Source organism: Thermobia domestica, chromosome 4, assembly GCF_964235325.1.
Source record: "Thermobia domestica chromosome 4, izTheDome1.hap1.1, whole genome shotgun sequence".
In the NCBI taxonomy this organism is placed as follows: Eukaryota; Metazoa; Arthropoda; class Insecta; order Zygentoma; family Lepismatidae; genus Thermobia; species Thermobia domestica.
Genome location: NC_137457.1, coordinates 169,543,680 through 169,564,327, shown reverse-complemented (window position 1 = coordinate 169,564,327; position 20,648 = coordinate 169,543,680). Strand labels below are relative to the sequence as shown.

Below are 20,648 nucleotides of genomic sequence, written 5' to 3'. Positions count from 1 at the left end.
ACTACTAAATTACATCCATCAGTTGCACATTTAAATCAGTAAATTTTTAACTTATGAACCAACTAGTTATTACTGTGAAGACTACGTTACATCATAATAAATTATAATTGAGCAAATCAATTATTTCTAAGTCTTTAGCACTGGAGGTTTAGATGTTAACTATCTCAATTGTTCAAAATTGGATTCCAATTGTAAGTGCACTTGTTATGATTACTTTTTGATATTTTAGTTTCATATTTAAGTATAAAGTTTGTTTGTTTATTATCTATATAAGTAAATTTTTGTATTCATACTATTTAAAAGTTCCTATAATACATTTTCAATGAAAGGAAAATTTTCTGCATTTTAGTTTATCCGAAGAAACAATATGTAGTGTATTCCCCTGCAAGAGAAAAGTTTCTGAAATTCAGTTTAACAGAAAAAGTTGGTAAAAAAATGTTAATAAAAATTTTAGTGCAAAAGTTAATGTATATTGTAACCAAAACGTTTCTACATTTTAGTTTCTCAGAAGTTAGAAAAAAATGTAATGTCAATTTTCTGCAAGAAAAGTTTCTGGAATTTAGTTTAACAACAAAAAATAAAGGTTTGTAACAAAATGTTAGTAAAACATTTTTAGTGCAAAATTTATTTGTATAGTGTTGTATCAAAAACTTACCGATAAGTTTATTTATTTTTAGTTTATCAGAAAAGTTAAAAAATATATAGTGTAATTTTCTCAAGAAAAGTTTCTGGAATTTAGTTTAACAGAAAAAGTTGGTAACAAGATATGTTAATAAAAAATTTTTAGTGCAAAAAGTTAATGTTAACGTTGTAACAATAAACATTCTACATTCTAGTTTATCAGAATCATTAGAAACAATATGTGGTGTAATTGTCTGCAAGAAAAGTTTCTGAAATACATTTTAACAAAAAGTTTGTAACAAAATATGTTAGTAAAATTTTTAGTGCAAAATTTTATCTGTATAGTGTTGTAACAATAAACATTCTGCATTTTAGTTTATCCGAAGAAACAACATGTAGCATAATTTTCTCAAGAAAAGTTTCTGAAATACAGTTTAACAAAAGAGTTAGTAACATAATGTTAATAAAAATTTTTTAGTGCAAAAGTTAATGTTTAATGTTGTAACAATAAAAATTCTGTATTCTAGTATATAAGACTCATGCCAGAATAAGTGTTTTTGCTTTGCTCTCATGCCAGAAAAAGAAGAAACTCGTATCCATGAAGTGAAATTTTTCGAGTTGCTACTCGCCAAATTTCACAAGTTTCGTGGATACGAGTTTCTTCTTTTTCTGGCATGAGAGCAAAGCAAAAACACTTATTCTGGCATGAGTCTTATATACTAGAATACAGAATTTTTATTGTTACAACATTAAACATTAACTTTTGCACTAAAAAATTTTTATTAACATTATGTTACTAACTCTTTTGTTAAACTGTATTTCAAAAACTTTTCTTGAGAAAATTATGCTACATGTTGTTTCTTCGGATAAACTAAAATGTAGAATGTTTATTGTTACAACACTATACAGATAAAATTTTGCACTAAAAATTTTACTAACATTTTGTTACAAACTTTTTGTTAAAATGTATTTCAGAAACTTTTCTTGCAGACAATTACACCACATATTGTTTCTAACGATTCTGATAAACTAGAATTTAGAATGTTTATTGTTACAACGTTAACATTAACTTTTTGCACTAAAAATTTTTTATTAACATATCTTGTTACCAACTTTTTCTGTTAAACTAAATTCCAGAAACTTTTCTTGAGAAAATTACACTATATATTTTTTAACTTTTCTGATAAACTAAAAATAAATAAACTTATCGGTAAGTTTTTGATACAACACTATACAAATAAATTTTGCACTAAAAATGTTTTACTAACATTTCGTTACAAACCTTTATTTTTTGTTGTTAAACTAAATTCCAGAAACTTTTCTTGCAGAAAATTGACATTACATTTTTTTCTAACTTCTGAGAAACTAAAATGTAGAAACGTTTTGGTTACAATATACATTAACTTTTGCACTAAAATTTTTATTAACATTTTTTTTACCAACTTTTTCTGTTAAACTGAATTTCAGAAACTTTTCTCTTGCAGGGGAATACACTACATATTGTTTCTTCGGATAAACTAAAATGCAGAAAATTTTCCTTTCATTGAAAATGTATTATAGGAACTTTTAAATAGTATGAATACAAAAATTTACTTATATAGATAATAAACAAACAAACTTTATACTTAAATATGAAACTAAAATATCAAAAAGTAATCATAACAAGTGCACTTACAATTGGAATCCAATTTTGAACAATTGAGATAGTTAACATCTAAACCTCCAGTGCTAAAGACTTAGAAATAATTGATTTGCTCAATTATAATTTATTATGATGTAACGTAGTCTTCACAGTAATAACTAGTTGGTTCATAAGTTAAAAATTTACTGATTTAAATGTGCAACTGATGGATGTAATTTAGTAGTGGATGAACAAAATAAGTTCATAAAATGCTGAATAGCTTATATCACGTATTAGGACCTTGGAAAACAAAACATATAGCCAAAATACATATCAGTATGATTACTTTTCAGCTATATAGTCAAAACAATTATATATCGTTAAAAATAATATTCAGGCATATCTTTAAAAAATGTATCAAAATACCACTAAATGTCTTCAAATACGTGTCTAACTACATTACTTGTGAATAGCGTGCACATTTTTAACTGGATATGTCAAATAAAATTATAGAAAATTTTAAAAATCTTTATCAAATATTTTAGTTTAATAACTAAATATGATTTCAATTGTCTCTCTAAATTCACGAATCTCTTATTTCCTTACATATTCTCCTTCTACAAATTTTCATCATGATTCTGTTTCACCCTTCTTCTGTAACTTAAAACATGCTCATATCACAATACTCTAAGGTTTCCATAGTCGTCTAGCTACACAAAACTTTTCAACTATCTTCTAGTAATTAAAATAATATACCAATCAGTACAATATCAAATAATTAAAACTAACTGTATAAACAAAATGCTTTGCATGTTCATGTTTATAATAAAAAAAAAAACGAAAATACAATTAATGTATGTGAGACTAAAAAACTATTTGGACGTAAAAGTAAATAATTTAAATCATCCACCGTCTGTGCTTCAAACGTTTTTTTCAGTGTTGCCAACTGATAGATCATTTTCCTATCGCTGTAGGAAAAAAAATTGTAACGTTCAGCTTAAATATAAAAGTGTAACTTTCATATGTATTCAAATAATATCAATCATCTCCTGAACGAAGGTCTCCATCATTTTCTTCTACATGTTTCCATCAGCTGATCTCCATCCATTTGTACAGTTTCTGCTAAACGACAGGTTATATCTATACATTTTGTATTCGATTGTCTTCTATGTACATCGCTTCTTATCTCTAGAAAATCCAATGTATGTTATTTCTCGTCCATCTTCTATCTGTTCTAGGTATGTGACCCACCAGTTCCGTTTCTGCTTCATTGCAGAGTATGTCAAATCCTACATAGCATAAGTTTGCGCTTCACTTGCACTAGACTTGCGGAACTTTAAAAAGATTTCTGATCTCTAAGTTAGCAGCAAGCGAGCATCTGCAAGATTCTAACAATCTGTCAGTTACATACTAGTAGCCAACTTGCATTAAAAGTTGTGAATTGCTGATTTACACACAGTTGGGGCCATTTTCGTTTCGCTTGCTATTCTTTACTTCCTTCTTAGAAGTCTTGCGATCATAGTACAGCCGGAAATTCCTCAATATCAAATATAAGAACACAATTATATTTCAAACAAAACAACTTAAATGCAATATGTTTTGTTAAAAATATTAAGCAGTCATTTATTAGGGCTAAGTCTCGATTTTGTTTGAAGTATAGCAAATATAATTATAGTAATAATTATATAAATACAAAATAGATTGCAGCACACTTCCTAATGCAATTTTTTGTCACAGAAATCACAAACTTCCAAAAAGAAACTTATGAAACATTACTTAAAAATACGTTATTTTTACGTAGCATAAATGTCAAGTATACTGCGTAAAGCTTTCGTTATATCTAAAATGCAACCCATCCTAACTCTTAATAGAGCTAGTTACATCATGCAGACGGTGTGTAGGTCAATTAAAGGGTATGCTTTATCCAGTGCTATCTTAAAACAAGCCATTTCTCATTTGCTTGTTTTTATACAGTAGATATTGTTACCGAATTAAAACTACTATCCTTATTGTAACAACAAGGCGTCTCAGTAACTCAGTCACGGTAATTCCTAATAGGTCGGTTAAGCCAATAGTTGTTATTATCTGAGCTGCCTCGTATCTGACGGCAAACACGGCGCTAGTGTACAGAAAATTTGCGGACGACCTACAGAATTTCAAAGCTAGTAAATCTTGTCATAAACTTAAATACTATAATCAATATATAAGGCTAGTTCCAATAATAAGTACATTAATCACACTATTAGATGTCGTTGCCTGCACTGCCGAATAAACGTTTATCTCTTATATTCCGTAACAAAAAAGTGTCGCTACCTACCTTGATTAAATGACTACAAGTTGTCTCTGACGTACACTACCTGTTATTACATATATATCTCCTCTTACTAGTCACTTCTCATACAAAGTCGCTCGGCAAGAAACAAATATGATTTCTATATTTAAAAAGTGCCTTTAAACCATGCAATCATCGTGATTAATATTAGACAACTTATTATTCTCGGATCATTTTAGCACACTGCAGTACGCAGTATTAGTACTGTGTACTAATTTCATACACAAAATTTCAATAAAGAGAATTCTTCGTTAACTAATACCGTATCATGTTCTAATTACTTTTACATTATCCCCATCTAAAAATTCTTGATCTAAAAATCTATGACCTAATGCCTCAATAAAATAGTATGGTTATGTCTCATACGAAATGTCTTCCTTTCATCCGAAGAAACATTATGTCTGTTTCCCTCTACCACTATTATTTCTTCCCTTCATAAATTACTTATAAGTATTCGCTTTCATCCGTCTACTTTACCCTAAACCCTAGATATATAATACTAGCAAAACAAAATAATCTCACTGATAATGTTAAAATAAAAACGTCCCAGCCTGTATGTCACATACGCACGTAAAATTACATTCTTGGTGCTAATTCTTATTCTCCATACTGTCTAATATATTCCGATTAATTAATGGCTAGCTTGGGCGCTTTTCGTACACGTAGGCCCAAGTTCAATTCTCGGTGCTTCTTTCATATAAACCATAGTAATCGTTTTACTTTTTAAACTAGTTTCCCATCTTTCATAGCCAAAAAGTGCAAGCCTAAGGCGTTAAAGTGAAATAACATATGCTCTATACCTACAAAAGGCGCTTGTCCGGTATTCAGTTAATGAAACTGAAACGTGACTTTGAGCAAAATAACATTTTCAAATACTCTCCTCCCATTTACAACAGAAAACTCCTATCTATTAATTTACGACCGCTGTAAATCACGAGGTGAATATACCGTATTTTAGTTTACGTAACAGTTTTAAACACGAATAAATCTTCTTTGTGGCTAAGTGGTTAGCGTACGCGCCTTTGGCGTGGGGAATAAATTTCCTGCTGAAGCTCAAGGATTCTGATTCCACGTTAGTCAGTAGGTCCATGTCTCACATAACTATGGTGCTAAAAAGGGACACTAAACTCCAAATCAAATACGATTATTTGTACCTTCAAGAAACGATAAGAAACAATCTAAATTTTCTCATAAAATGATTACAAAAGTATCACATACCAAGCTTTATTCAGCTCCTGCATTTCACAAAGTTAACTTTTTTCCAGGTGCGCCTCAAAATGAAAAAAGTTGGGAACCACTGACATATGCTAACAAATATAAAAAAATATTATTCGTCATCAAAATTCAAACTTATGTTCAGTTCAATATTACTAAAGATAAAACAAGCAAAATTCAAAGCAGGTGTAGGCTACCCAGTTTCTTTCCGCTACTGTAAATGTTAATACCACACACAAAAAATAATAAAAATTAATACTATATTACATAAGTAATCAGTTTCACCCATCATTTAATGGTCTTTTCATGTAACACTAACTTCTTATATTCTGAAAATATGCTAAAATTCTATGAGCAAGAAAATAATCGCATATTTATTATGAAATTTATCTGTCTGTGTGTCTATGCATCTATTCTTTTAATATGTAAAATAATAACTACGCCTCGTCCTGACGGAGAGGTCAAAACAACTTAAGTTCTTCGCTATTTGTTTATTGTGTTTGGCTTTCGGCGCGGGAGATCCTGATTCGATTCCCGGCAACGTCACAGGTTGTGTTCAATTTTAGTGCCATATAAGTAAAAATTCACCGAACAAAAAATTTAGCGTACGGTTTTCCACGTGGGAGAGCCCTGGTTCAAATCCAAGTGCAATGACCAATATTAAATCCCTGTAGCCTCCATATTACATTAGTTAATTTATAATTCCATAAAAATACACCGAGTCATATGGTTTTCGATGCCGGAAAATCCGCAATCAATTCCCGATAAAAAACAAACACTTCCGTCCCCCTTATACTCCCAACAATTACAAGTGTTTACGTGTATTTCATTTCCAATGTCCCTTCTCATATGAAAAAAAGAAAACATAAACATAAAACAAGAAAAAAACAAAGCCAATACTTACAGATAAATTCTTCTTCTCTGTTAACTTCTATAGAATACAATTCACCAACTCAAACGCATCGTGCTTTTATTTCTTCAAATGTAACCACTTGATTTGCATCAAAGTTTGTATACCAACAAAAATAAATCCAGAAGATTCTACGAAATTCTAGAATGATTTTATTAGTCTCACTCTCCGTAACTCATATATTACATCCTCTGTGTCGCCCAACCTCCCCTGCGGGCACTTATGTTAAAACAGATGGCGGTCTCTTTTCTTAAAGAACCCTTGTCGTTCTGAATTAATTTTCCTGTCGCGTCCTGAACCTGTCGCGTTGCAGTTTACCTGTTCTTTTCCCAAACAATTAATCTTTAAAGGATTCCGTTTCCGTTTCAAAAAAAGTCTATCAAAATCAAACGGTTATGAATTCTTTACATTATTAATTACTTCCTTTATATTAAAATGTCCACCCTACCCAAAACTAAATTAACATTATTTTCTCATTTAAACCCAAAACAATTTATTTTCAGTAACTAATGTTGTTTTCTTTAAATTTGTCGCTATAATTCAAAGCACTACAAAGTCTGCCGATTCAATTCATCTAATGTCACAAACCTCATTACAAATGCATTTACTTATCACTTTATATATGGGCGAGCTCTGTTTAGACATTCAAAATGTTACAAAGTACACAAAAATAATTAATCAACATAAAGTACAAGCACAGCCAACCATTTCGTTCAATTTCCTATTTAAACCTTTATCACAAAATAATTCATCCTGTCACTTTAAGATGCTCTACAAGGGAACGCATATAAAAAAAGTGAACAAAAAATATGTAGGTCGTTATTACGTAGGCAAAATAATGAAACTACAGTCCGGTACAGCATAATTACATGTTAGTAATTGTTCCTAAAGTACCGGTAATAATTCAAGTTCAATTAAAACATTTATTACTTCAATGAGAGTACTTAGAGTAATTACAATATTCATTACTTCAACGACAATATGTACCAAAAGTGTAAGTACTTTCAAGGTCAAAAAAAAGGACGTTTACAGATTATTCTACTGTGATAGTGATCGTTCTTGATATCTAGTATATGAAACGTCAGACTTCCAAAAATTTTAATGAGATGTTTTTCAGTTTCAACGACGATTTGTTCCTCGCAGAAGTTCTGCTGGTGGTATTATAACAATTTGATTGAGATCTTGATGCTTTCTTACTGGTAGATGTGGAGGGACGTGCGAGGTATTATTTCGTCGTAAGATCAAGAACTTTGTTTGTTGCTTCGAAATATAAAAATTGGGATAAACCGTTTAAAAGGCGTGAACATGAATTCTGCCAATCGGCTAGAGAGTGTGTATGATGTTTAAATCATTTTCGTTAGTACAGTATAAGCTCAGATTATATATCGAAAATGTGTTCAGTTTCCAGTTAACCCTTATGGAGTCAATGTATATTTTCTGGAGAAATCTCGTGAAATTTACCATATTGAGCCTATACCGTGCAGAAGAAACTTAAAAACGAATTTTCAAAAAAGATGCACATTTTTGATCTTCTTTCTAACATTACAAAAACGTATCACTAAGCACATACCGGCACAAGTTGCCTCTAACGTTGCAAGTGGGGTAATTAAAAATACCAGCGAAAAATATGTGCTTTATCTTCACATTGCTGAAATACACATATATGATTTATGGATGTGGCCATAGTAACAAGGAAGCTGCTAAACAGTTAAATAACAGTAATTATACACTGTAGATTATTCCAAAACACTTAAAGGTAAATATAATAGATCTACTTGAATCAATCGTTTCACCTAGTGTCCAAGCGTCTGCTTTGTGGATTATGTCGAAGTATTTGTCGTACAGTGTAACTTTGCACCTTTTCGCTGTTTGGGACTTCAGTCTATTGATTTCTGTGCCTATCAAATGATGTTCCTTATCATATCGCACTTCAACAGGCATGCTCTTTGATGTAATGGTATTGAGTTTTCCAGCCTTAGACTTTGATTTCTTTACTTCTGCAACAAAGAAAGTCCCTCATACCTTTTAAATCTCAGGAAATCTCTGAGCTTTTTACTACTTTTGCTGCATTTTTAGAAAGTGAGAAAAAAGCTATTTGAAGAGTAACATCAATCCCCAAAATGAACAAAGACAAACACCACTTTTTACTTCTTATATTTGTTTTATAATACGCTACGTTTTGTTTTATAATACGCTACGTAAATAATATGCGGTTGAGGAATTTTGATCTTGTTTCTCTTAGCTGCTGAGTTCATCGAGACTGCTTTCACTTGCACCACGTTTTCGCAATTTCATACTACAAACAAACCTCCATTGTTGTTCCAGCCACAAATCAGAAAAGAGTGTTCCCGCGTTCGGAAGTCAAAAGAACTTCTCTCGTCTTTCCATATAACATTTGCAGGCTTGAGAAGCTTTCCTTCTTTCTTGACGATCCCGGTCAATCCTATACCACGGTCTGTAAAGACAACCTTAGTAGATACGAAAAAATGTCTGCTACCAAGTGATTACTGAGGCCGTCTGGTAGCAATGTGTTTACAAATTTCATAAGTACCTCTCCAGATAGACCGTAGTCCGCCTTGTACTGCTTTAAGGGGCCATTTGAACACCGGTACATTATAAAATAAATTACATAGCACAGTCGAAGGTTCAGGCACTATATCTTATATCCTGCACTATGGCTTTTTCCCTTTATGAATTCTTTGAGACTGTTTCTTTCATAGAATGGCGCCACTTACTGTAGTCAAATAAGCTTGTTGATGCAAAAATGCAATATTTAAGTTTTTCCTGCATTCACAGATAATTGCTTAGTGATGCGAAAACGGAAAAATAGTTTTCCTCACGCAAGAATTCTAACACGAAACAAATTTCATGCAGAGCATTACTGTAGGATACCTCTGTATTATATGAATATATTTTTTCTCGAGGTAACACAGAAAATAATATATTTGATAAGTTGGATGGCGTAAGTTATCTTGAACATGCTGATCTTTTTCATATACAAAATACATTTTTTTGTCTGTTTCACAGGATCAAAGAATTGTGCAACAGGGTATGGTCTTATCAACTAACAAAGATCGTCTTTGTTGCAAGATACTCAAAAAACTAAATGCAGAATCATATTATAAATTAACTAGAAGTAGACCTGAAATCCAAATCTGTGAAGTGTTGGAATAACGCAACACTAATTGTATATGGGTTCATAGGATTTAAGTTTGAACAAAAATGAAATTCCTAGTATGATAATTTGTGTTAACGTACTTATTTATTTATAAGGCATTGCTAATTGTGTTGATAGTAAATATGATTTAAACAACAGTCTGTTTCGACAACAGTATTGTGCAAATAAATAAAACCGTAGTTAACATTAGTTGCACAGTGTAGTACATGCAAAGTAATACGTATAAAATTGAAAACGTAGAAAAAAGGTACGAAATAGATCAATGTTAATTAACATATATAACATTTTATGATATTGAACTGTGGAGAGAGCAGCCATTGAAAGAGATGATTTGTTCTGAAGATTCAATGTTAAAGAAATCTGAAATTAAAGTGGTGTGATCAATGTACTTAATAGACTTAATTATGTGTAGAAATATCTGAAACTGGAATTCAGCTCACAGATTATGAAAATTGAATCCCAAAATATATTTATGATTTTCTAGATATTTGTAATATATAGGACACATAACATAAAAAGTGTTCTTTGGCAATGGAGAGCATTTTTCATTGGTCAGTATGCGAAATGCTAAAAATAGTTCATACCGCTCCATATTGTATAATCTATATTGAGCTGGAGATAAAGAAATATGAAGGTATGGGGAAAAGATGCAAACGAACGTGATAGGTGTTAATAAACAATCATTCAGTTTGTCCCAATATTTTCCAAGGAGTCTGCAAAGCAATTGCACTTTGAAGATTTCTTCAGGTATAAGTTTCTTTAAACGAGCAGTAAATTGTAATTTATTTCAGCAATTTATTCCTAAATATCTTAACTGAGTTAGATTGTTTTCACCGTGTGCTACAATAGCGATATTAAGAATATTGTGGACGTAGTGAACTATACTGAAGCATTTAGGTTTTATGATGACTAGGGTTTGAGTTTATATTTCGTTGACTACAATTTTTCACTAGCTTAAATGTGAATCGTAATCGTCTCTTAATTTATTGTGTTGTTTTTCCGAAAATTAGGAAGGCGGTGTCTTAGGCATAGTGGAAAAATCAAGTAAGATAAGCAGGTACTCGTACGTCTGCTACATATAAAATGTCTAGAAGAGGCTACAGGCTTTGTCGTTTAATTACAGCGGCACTGTAGTCAACGATAGGATGAGAGATGAACTTATTTTACATCTCGCGATTCCATTGACATATAATGAGAAAATTACTCTGATGTAAGTGAGACGAAGTCCAAATTTAACAAATTTATAAAATGTGACATAATAGCAAATTCTATAAAATTGTTTCTAGATATTCATTATAATTAAACAAGATGCTGTGACCTACTTATTATATTTACTAACCAGTGTGGTTAACGAGCAAATTAACTAATCGTTGATACCGTATCAGGGTCCAAATCCTCTCTGAAAAATTAAAGGGTATTAATCATCCTGTAAATATGAATATGAATACTTATATTTTATAGTAAGACTATTCATGGCTTTGGGTTAATTGTTTTAACAAAAGAGACACTGACCAAAGCTTAAAACTTTACTTTATTTTAAATTATAATTTAAAATAAAGTAAAGTTTTAAGCTTTGGTCAATGTCTCTTATATTTTATATATTTTTAATACTTTTGAGAGTGTTGGAGTCACTTGTATTGGATTATAGGAATAGATAGGACTTGGCGGATCGTTTGATTTTAGAAATATACATACTTTAAATATTCTATGTGCAGTTGAGTAATAACTCGTACGGAGAATGAAACAATAGTTACTTGGGAAAGGGAAAAGATAATGAGATGTTCTTAAAACTAAGGTGGAATGTCAAACCAAAACCAGCAACTTGGGTTTTGCGTTGTTACTTATCGGATTTTCGACATAGATTACAGACAGCGTTGATGTTTGAGGATCATCAATGGTATGTGTACTTGATTGTTCTAATAGCTCACTGATGGTAATTTAAAAGAAATAGACGGTACCTTCACGTAGTCCGACGGGACAAAGAACACAGTTTGTAAGTGAAAGGTAAAAGTTTTAGCTTTATCGTGATCTAATTGTAAAAGATCGTTGTTTCTGACCATTACATATATAGTTGTTTTCCGTCCTCTCAAGTGATGAAATTATTTTTTCTTCAATAACATTTTATCGTTCACTTTATGATGTGTTTTGTGCCACGTCATCTGTTTTGTGGCCGGCAGCATAAGTGCTCAAACCCCATTTCGATGTATAAATGCTTGTCTTAGATATTCAGGATTATGAGTGTTTCATACTGAGTTTAATTATGCCGAGATTTTCTGACAACTTGCAATATTGAAGAGGCAAACCAGACTCATACCTTTCACCATGATAACAAAGATTGTTGATATGTACCTGGATGCCAATGATCTCCCTGAGAGTGCTTAAGATTATGTTTAGATTTTCAGATCAAAATCAGAACAATCGAATAACGATAACAGTATTGAGAGCTCTAAAACGCTTTTTGCGGCAAAATTTGTTACTTACACGAAAAAATAACTTAGATCAAAAGGTAAAGAGATGAGCAAGAATATTGGATCACGAACCGCGTTTCGACGTTATCTTGGGGGTATCCAAACAGAAAAGAAAGTAAAACTGGCAAACTGTAGACAAGAAACACCAGAAATTAGCAGAAATAGAATATTTGAATTAACTTAAATGTAACCGAAACCTTTAAGGAGGCATATTTACACATCTGCATATACTGTCTAAATAGGTCAATTACCATAGTTATTTCAACCTAAAGATTTCACTCATCCGCACCACTCACTTTCAAACCAAGCTACACTGTCGATCCATGTACAACTTATTACACCATAACGAAAGCACAGCCTACAGGCAGACACAAGCAAGCGGAAAGGAGGTGAAGGCTGTGACATGCTATCACTGCAACCGAGTAAAGTCAAATTATCGCCTGGGATCTTCCTCCCACCAAACGACTCGTTTTCCTATTCAAGGTTCCTCTCAGTACCTTAACTTTTCTCTCGGTCTTTCTGATTATTCTAAAATACCAAACAATTAACAAGTTTAAAAAGTTAATTATCTATTTTTTTTTTTTACAAAAGCAATGGTGAATATTAAGTTTTTAAAAGTCCTCAATTACGAACGTCTACAAAGTATGCAGAAAACTGAAAATTTCTTTACAAATAACAATCAAAATCCATAACTAGATTCTCCACTGGCACAGCCATAATGCAAAAGGGAAATCTAGAACATTAATGTAGGAGGTCGTGATTTCTGTTGCTTCCTGAAGAAAAAAAATCACTAACCAGGAAATTTTTAAATAATTACCTAAAAATATAGAATTTGAATATATATATATATATATATATATATATATATATATATATATATATATATATATATATATATATATATATATATATTCAAATTCTATTAAGTATAAATATGTAAATTATTGTTCAAAAGTTAAAGTTACTTTAACATTAATGTAATAAAATTACTATTATAAAATTCTAAAAATCTTAAAATTTAATTTTATAATTAATATATAGCTATCAAAATTTAATTGTAGCAGAAAAATGCCAGACTAAAACAATTTATAACTGAAAGATTATCATCTAGTAAAACAAAACTTTTGTTGATAATTTTGGTCGCGCTCGCCAAAGTCACATCGTTGGTAGCGAGTGAGCACAGTGATCACCTTTAATTTGCTACTACACTGTGAATGCATTTTAGTTGTGTGTTTGATGTTTTTCCTTTGATTTCTTATGTTTTTGCAAAATGTTTCTAATTTATACAAATGATATATCCATATGGTTTTCACTCATTCATATTTACTTACATACTAGTATTTTTCTAACTGGTGACCTACCGGGAAGTATTTATAATAGGTGATATAATCTAACCTATTTGGTATCCTATCAACTGATTAGGTAAGGTCAGCATTTAGAAGAGACTGATGACCTACCTGCATGCATCTATAACAGTAGGTGACCTACGTTAACCTAACCAAAGCGGTATTCTTCAAACTGGTTGGTCATCTATTGCTATAGATACAGCTCGGTAGGCCACTTCTGAGATGTATTGTTTGGTAATTTAGCAGTTGGAAGAATACCGAATTTTTTTCCAAAATTTGTAAACATACATTATTCGACATAGGAATTACACAGGATATCCTACATACAAATTGATAGGATATCCTACTGATCTTGTTTCTAAAAATGTCTTTTTAAATTTCACCCAAATACATTTGTATATTATCCACTCATGTTATGCATAAACATACTGGAAAAAATATCGAAATTCATATAGGCATAAAAATTTCACATTCTGCTACATACACATGAGTATTATATAATCTATAACTAAAGATTTCTGTATAATCCAATTATATCAAACACCACCACACGACAATTGAAAGAAAATACTATCTCACATACATTGTCCTGCTTACACAATTCCTGCATTATCAATAATAATTGTCATACTCTTGATGGGTAATTCTTTCAATCTACATGACTTATTTCACGAGATGGTACATGACAGTCCTTGCACAGTGTAACCGTTGGCTCACCACAAATAACCCGTATGCAGTTAACACACCTTGCCATCTTTTTTCTGTTTTTCTTTTTAGGGCAAAAACTGCACTTTACTCTTGTTCTAGTTGCAGGGAATTCTTTATTACTATACTTTGTCCACTGGCGTTTTGAATTTTTATCCGAAGATCAAGATGAATGCCGACATAAGCAGCTCTATTTTCAATGTGAAGTTGCGTCAGTTCCAAGACTAATTTCTTCAAGTACTGCCTACGCAGTATAGAATCTGCTGTGTTTATCTAGTATATGATCTGAGAGTTATTGCCAGCAATGTCCATTGTACTGAAGAAAACAAAAGAGGTCATTTAAATAAGATTCTGGGCACAGAATAGTGCGTTTTGAGTTCGTCCACAACATCTACACCACCCTTCGTAACGTTATAACGTAATGATCTCTGGGTTAAGTACGTAACCTGACGTTTCATCAATTTCATCACCATCGTGCATACTTGAGATGAGTATCACGTTCCTGTAATTCCGCGGCATGTAAGAAACAACCATTGATTCTTCTCCAAAGGGAAACAGGCTTTCATATTCCTGCCTGGTTCTTGTGTTCACCATTATCGGTGGGATTTTCTTTTTGTTTCTTTCTCGGAGTGGGAACAACTGTAAGGTTGTGTTCTCTGATAAGTTCATTTACAAGACTAACAGAGGAGAACACATTATCCATTGTAATAGTATGTCCAATATTCATAATTGGCTGTGCCATTCGTTTCACCACACTACCTTGTAAATTCTCGTCACTTAAAGGTCCATCGGGCTGTTTTACCACTTATATTTACATGTTACTCGTTTAAAACATACGCGAATCGACGAGAGCAAATATTTCGCTAGCATACATTACAACGTTTTTGAGAAATATATTGTAGAAACGGACAACGTACCCGAAAACCTTCGAACATCTCAACTACAGTTACATACTCACATGTACTGTCCCACTTCTTACACCTTTCTACAAAACCCTGAAAATACTCTGATAGGAGCTAGTTTGTCAGCACTTTTCTTTCAGATTGCATAGTAATGTCATTAAAGCGTAGAGCTCTCAAAAGAACATAAAACCTGTTAGAACGAATCACTATATGAAAATGTCCCGGTGGTGTGCTTTCTGTTTGGCATAAATCTGAGATCTGCTTATAAGAAGATTTTATTTGATCTGCTAAATAATGATACCGAGCAATGCATTCATCTCAATAGAAATAGTGTCCAAATCATCTTTTTCTCAATAATACTTTTTCATTTCTGCCAACTTTATGTTACTATATGCTACCAACGTGTCAATCACATCATCTGGAAAGAATAATTGAAAACACTCCACAACAGTTTTAGCTTTTACCGTCAGCTTTTTCGCCCAGAAGATGGAGAAAAATATTGTTTTTACTCCTGCGGCGTGATTTTGGGCGAGCGTGACATTGTCACGACCATAAATTACTACACCATTTGTTGTTTTGTAGTATTCTTCTCCAGCTGAAGTTTCACCTGCACTGTCGTGGTCACAGTTCTCAGGTTCTCCTGCATCGCTAAATTCATCACCCGACTGAGGCTATGATGGCTCAGTGGTAGAGCGTTTACCTCTGATGATTGGTGTCCCTGGTTTATTCCTAGCTAGCGCCAAATGAATTTTGTTTTGGACAAACACCGTGTGCTTGGTTTTCCTCGGGGTTCTCCTGGTTCCTCCCACACTATTCATTATTTCATCATCACCGTCTCCTTTCGGCTAGCTGGCATGTCCGCGGGACGTAAAACTCAAATATATCATCTCATCTTTTTCATCACCCGACTGTGTAATCAGCTCCTCAGAATTTGGTGCGTTGTACCTGGCAGTACAGAATACTCCTCTGTGTCATTGAAACCTCCAGCAAGAATTGTATAATTTGCAGGTCGTGTTTATCCACTGTGAAATCCCCTAATTAATCTGAAAAGACTTACAACGTTGTTTGTCGCGGGTGCGCGGTGAGTTCACTGTATTTTCTTTCTGTACAAAACGTGTTTTCTCATAACCAGAGCACACTTATTCAACATATGTTCAATATTCTAGCAGGAAGGTAGATGGCAGCACACTCCACAGAGTTGAATTTCAAACAATTGGCAACAAAATAAAGGACTTAGGTGAGCGTCGAGCTCTCCCACAATCAATAACGTGTTACCAATTTAAAGATGAAAAAAACTCTTTAAAATCCAAAACTTTTTATTGATGAATTAGCATAACAATAGTAAATCTTTTACAACAAAATTGTTTGTAATCAATTCTAAGTAATATAATCCCCTGACAAAATTTTAATGGATATTACAAAACATATACTCCCAACAACACAAAAATGTAAATTAATTGCTACCAATAAGGAAATATTAATATTGGAATAAAAGAACACAGAATGAATTTCTTTAGAATATCCACAATATAATACAAGCATTAAAACTTACAAAAATTTAATTTACTCCTTCCAGTGCCAGATTTTTTCAAAAATCAATCTTAGGGAAACTCTATAAATTTTAATTTCCGATACGTGTATTTTGCAGTATGATCCCAAGTTATCATTTTCATCTAGATCAAAATGGTATTGGATTATAAGAATTTTCTAATAACATGGTCCATTGCATTTATCACTCAGAGACACGGCAGTATTATAATTTAAAGAAGATTTTATGTATGAGCTTAACAAAACCTTATCATCAACAGTAAGCTTAACATCACTTTCAACGTTGCCACATTAACTTTCGTCTATGATTTCTACTTTTTTCCATATTTGATAATACACATTGCCAAATATCATTATATGTTTCTCCAGCAAGACCTGACTTTACAATCTCAAATCGGATTTCAATAGGGGTACAATTTGGTCATGCTAAGAAGGCTTTGATAGGTGATATCTTGAGTCCAGAATTCCCGCTCAGATTTGAGGCATTTTGAAGGTCTGCAATGAGAGTGGACTGAAGATGCTGTTTATTTGAATAGTATGTTCTCAACGATGATTTTAAGATTTTTATAAAACAATCAGAGATATTCCAACCTGGATGGTATGGGCACAATCTAAAATGTTTAATACTTAAAGCGAAAGGGAATTTCTTAAAATGTTCCGAAACAAAGACAAAAGTATTATCAGTTGAAATAGCTACTGGTAAGCCCGATCTATTAAATATCTCTAAAATCTTATCGCATATAGTTACAGAAGTAAGTGTTGTTAATTTTTCCAGAAGAAAAAAATCTACTGGCATTGTCCACACGTATTCAGATGAATCTATGTTTGCTTGAATTTTCTTCATCTTCTAAAGCTCTAAGTGTTGTACAATTCTTATTTAAATGGATTGGAAATAAACTTCAAAAAAGTGCATAAACCTTTATTTTTAATATTCTTTGTAATTTGTTTTGGTGCTACCATATCTACCGAAACGATTTATTTTTGTACATTATGAAGTGTTTAAAAGGTACCAACATGAGTATAACATTATGCCTATATATATATATATATATATATATATATATATATATATATATATATATATATATATATATATATACATATACATATATTATGCATGTACTTCCTTTCGCAACAAATGTACTTAGCTTTAAATTATTTAATATTTTCTCTGTAAACTTCCGTGACTTCGATATTGGAGATAATATATATAACGATAAAGGATATAATATATCGTAAAAGGGATTTTTATAGTCTAATATTGTTTCGTCTTCTTATTTATATGCAAGTATGTATATTTATATAAAGAATATACGAGTTTATATTATGAACCAGTATGAATATTTTGTGTCTTTTAGTTAAATATTTGTTTAAATGATGAAACGAAAACATTTAAGAAGGATTTGCTTACTTTTCTACATTTAGCATCATCTGTAACGTGGGTTCATGTCACCACGGCATGGCGCGACCTCAGGTTGCGGATCGAAGAGAAGGCCTCTAGATATAGAGGTTAGTTAGCTGCGAATATACAGAATAAGCAGTCGCAGACAGCCGACTAAGAGTGGTCCTCCAGCTTGGGGGTTCGGGTAGGACTAACAACCTCATCCTGTAAAGAAAAAGCACTTGTTCAGAAATAAACACAAAAGCCTCGGACAAGGACTGATAAAGATAATAGTAAAACTAAAAACATCCGGGACATGTATAAGGGAATCAACGAATTTAAGAAAGGCTATCAACCTCGTGCTTATATATTAAAGAAATCTGACGGTACAGTTCTCACTGACACGGATAGCATCTTAAATAGATGGAAAGATTTCTTTGACGGTGTGCTTAACACGCATCCGAAGACTAGTGTGCCTGGAGAAAAGGAGATACACATATCAGAACCGTATATTCCAGAACCCAACCGAATAGAAGTAGAAACTGCTATAAAGAAATTAAAGAAACACAAATATCCGGGTGTAGATGAAATTCCGGCTGAGTTAATTTTAGCTGGAGGCGAAAAATTGTGGAACAAGATGCACAAACTCATTCTCCTTATCTGGAACAAGGAAGAATTGCCACAAGAGTGGAAAGAATCAATCATTGTTCCAATTCACAAGAAAGGCGACAAAACTGACTGTAATAACTATCGAGGCATCTCTCTTCTGTCAACATCCTATAAAATTCTTTCAAATATTCTATTAGCAAGGCTGACCCCATACGCAGATGAACTTATTAGAGATTATCAATGCGGATTTAGACGGAATCGATCAACTATCGACCAAATATTTACCATTCGCCAAATACTCGAAAACAAGTGGGAATACAATACCCCGGTACATCAACTATTTATTGATTTTAGAAAGACGTACGACTCGGTTAGGAGAGAAACATTATACAACGTTCTTACAGAACTTGGAATACCGAGAAAGCTAATTATATTAATTAAGATATATTTAAATGGATCCCAAAGTAAAGTCCGGGTAGGTAAATTTTTGTCCACGAACTTTCACGTCGAGAATGGCCTGAAACAAGGAGATGCGTTGTCGCAATTATTATTTAACTTCGTTCTGGAATACGCTATAAGGAAAATCAAAGCTAGGAACCAGGGCCTAGAGTTGAACGGTATTCACCAGGTTATGGCATATGCTGATGACGTAAATTTAATAGGTGATGATCCGAGAACATAGAAAGAAATGCAGTGGTCTTATTAAACGCTTGCAGGGACATGGGTTTAGAAGTAAATGCAGAGAAAACTAAATACATGGAAGTGCGTCGGGACCAGAATACAGCAAATTATGGATGCGTTAAAATATTAAATAATACTTTTGATAAAGTGGATAGTTTCAAATACCTAGGATCAATATTAGCAGAGGAAAATCATATTCACGGAGTAATTAAATGTAGACTAAAAGCAGGGAATTCGTGTTACTATTCGGTTCAAAATCTCTTGTCGTCGTGAATTCTGTCGAGAAATTTGAAGCTTAAAATATAAAAAACGGTAATCATGCATGTTGTTTTATATGGCTGCGAAACATAGTCACTTACTCTGAAGGAAGAACATAGACTGAAAGTATTTGAGAACAAGATCCTGAGACGAATATTCGGGCCCAAGAGGAACGGGAATGGGGAATGGCGGAAACTTCATAACGAGGAACTACATAATTTATATGGTTTACCCAACATTGTTAGGGTCGTTAAGTCTAGGAGGCTTAGGTGGGCGGGTCATGTAGCTAGAATGGAAGAAAGTAGAAACGCTTTCAAAGTCTTGACAGGAAGACCAATCGGAAAACGACCATTAGGAAGACCTAGGCGCAGATGGGAGGACAATATTAAGATGGATCTTTCAGAGATTGGAATACAAAGTAGAAACTAGATGCAGTTAGCTAAGGATAGAAGTCAGTGGAGAGCTTTTGTGAACGCGGCATTGAACCTCCTGGTTCCATAGGACATAGCGTTAGTTAGTTAGTTAGTTAGCATCATCTCATATTATATATTATCATTCGATGAATTTAAAATATTTATATGCGTTTCATTTTATACTTTTCAGCCGATTGCGATTGTAAGTATAGAATGTTGTCTTATGCCTATCAGTATGCTTGTAACATTTGAGTTTTACGCATTAAATTGAATAATGATGTTTCTAATAGTTAATAATAACAGCAACGAAATTATTTATTCAGTTTACACTTTAAGTTTGTTTTATGGCATTGTGCTATACAAGCCATGTATATAGGGTGATTAATAATATCCCCGACAAAAATTCGGGAGTGATTCCTGAACAAGATAAGACAAAAAGTAATGACCATTCTGCATGCAG

At 32.5% G+C, this 20,648-nt stretch overlaps 1 long non-coding RNA gene across 1 annotated transcript in view; it reads left to right on the top strand.

Moving 5' to 3' along the window:
- The window catches only part of LOC145683395 (uncharacterized), a 413,636-nt gene extending 393,247 nt beyond the window's left edge, over positions 1 to 20,389 (top strand). The window contains exon 4 of the long non-coding RNA XR_014131077.1: positions 20,379 to 20,389. This is a non-coding gene — a long non-coding RNA (uncharacterized LOC145683395). The remainder of the gene's footprint in view (positions 1 to 20,378) is intronic.
- Positions 20,390 to 20,648: the final 259 nt, after the last annotated feature.